The sequence below is a fragment of the Gavialis gangeticus genome, unplaced genomic scaffold (assembly GCF_001723915.1).
Source record: "Gavialis gangeticus isolate Ggan-Ray unplaced genomic scaffold, GavGan_comp1, whole genome shotgun sequence".
NCBI classification, from domain to species: Eukaryota; Metazoa; Chordata; order Crocodylia; family Gavialidae; genus Gavialis; species Gavialis gangeticus.
In genome coordinates this window covers 60,377,778-60,379,717 of record NW_017728994.1, presented here as the reverse complement: position 1 = coordinate 60,379,717, position 1,940 = coordinate 60,377,778, and the positions used below count along the sequence as shown (strand labels likewise).

General features: G+C 43.4%; 1 long non-coding RNA gene across 1 annotated transcript in view; it reads left to right on the top strand.

The window, feature by feature from the left end:
- The first annotated feature begins 760 nt into the window (after positions 1-760).
- Positions 761-1,940, top strand: part of LOC109287654 — a 7,633-nt gene continuing 6,453 nt past the window's right edge. The window contains exon 1 of the long non-coding RNA XR_002094929.1: positions 761-1,773. This is a non-coding gene — a long non-coding RNA (uncharacterized LOC109287654). The remainder of the gene's footprint in view (positions 1,774-1,940) is intronic.

Genomic DNA, 1,940 nt, shown 5'->3' with positions numbered 1-1,940 from the left:
CCGGTACATGCCAATCCACACAAGATGCAAGTTATTACATTCGCCTTTTGAAGAATTTGGTTCCTTAGTCTACTTTGTAGTGCCTAACAGTTTAACTCTGGGGCTAGGGACAGACGCTCCACACAAACCAGTTCAAGTCATCAGAAACTAGTTTAAACCTGTAACAGAACAGAAACTTAGTGTGCATAAATCAGTTTCAAAATGGTTGAAACTGGTTTAAGATAAACCTAGTTGACTGTAGTATCAGACTTAACTGATTTGGGTCAAATCGGTTTATGAAACTTCTGTCCCAGACCCCTTCCTGGTTCAAGTTGAATCACAGTCCCCCCAGTATCCCAGCATGCTTTTCAGCCCTGGGCTGAGCTATGCTGTCTGCTCCAGCAGAGAAGGATTGGGGGGGAGGCAGGGACTGCTCCCCCCAGGCAAACCCTGGCTGGGGTCTGGGCCCCCAAGTACAGAGCTGCCCTGCTGCTAAACTTACTGAAACTTACTGCTGGCTGTGATTGTGGACTACAAATCCCAGAGGCACCTGGAAGCAGGAGGAAGTGATGAGCAACCCTGGAGAGTCGTGCGGCTGTGATTCTGGACTGCAAATCCCAGAGACTTCAGGGGCAGCAGGAAGAGGAAGTGAACACACAGCCCATGCTGGTTACATGCCACAGAGGCATGTTTTAGTGCCCCCTGGCTTCTGGCCTCAGCCACTGCAGACATGTGGCTGCATTTCCTGAATCAAAAGTAAATGTGTGCCCAGTTGTTTCTCAATTTAATCTCTGCATTTTAGACTAACCTACAAAGACTGAATCGAGTCAGCCTTGGGCTTTTTCACTGTCTGTATCTTAGCCTGGAGGTCCAGAGTTCAACACCAACAGCAGTCACATAAATCCTTTCCAGGTGCCTTCAGTGTGCCTTTCTACTCTGACTTCTGGAGATCATAGCTAGATGCAAAATTACTCCCAGCTTTTTATAAACCTTACAATTTCCCCAGTGATGTCATCATTTTGTTGTTGTTGTTGTCACATCAATTCCCCAGGCAATCCTTTGGCCTCTCTATAGGGATGCCCAACAAGTTCACCAAGTACAAAAGTGTTATGATGTTTGCAGATGGTCCCATACCCACTAAGACCTGGACTGAGAGCATCAGTTTGTTTCATAGAGGACAATGAATAACTATCAGATGGACATGACTATTGTTTAATGGATTCAGGTTAATGGCCTAGAAATGAAAAGATTTTTTTATCCCACTACCAAACCCCAGAGCCAGATCTGTCCTATTCTTGGCTTTCCATCAAGCTGTGGCTAAACTGATTCTCCAAGATGCTTTCAAATTATTTTGCCTGTCCTTTAAGACCTGGGGTCTCTTGGTTCTCTTAAGTTTTCCTCTCCCCCCTGTATTTCAGGTGGATCCTCCAATGCTGTGATATGAAGCCTAATGGGGCACATTTTTAATCAGGGCGAGTGTAGAGGATGTCACGTTTTCCTCTCTTCTGACTATAACAGGAGCTATTCCTTTTGAGAAGCTGTTTCTTAGGAAAGCACAAGCATCTGCAAAATATATGAGCTCCAAATGTGAACAGACATGTATCTATCACTCATAATTTCCCTGTTTACTTGCAACAGCTTAAGAAAAAATTAAAAACAAAGTAGATTAAATATTTTTTTCAACTACAGCCATAGTACCTAAGGCTGTGCATTAGTGCATTCTCATTATTTAAACCAGATCAGCCTTAGTCAGTACTTCAAAGGGCTCCTTTTTACATCCAGTGAAAATCTAAGGTCCAAGTACTTCAGGTCCTGATAACATGTATGCACTCTTCTCTCTCTTCATGTTCAATTCATGCCCTAGTGTGGCATTCAGATAATATTGTACTATGGAAAGGTACCCATTCGGATTGAAGCTGGCCAAAACAAGAGACAATTTTTTCATTCTATTTATCCTTTTG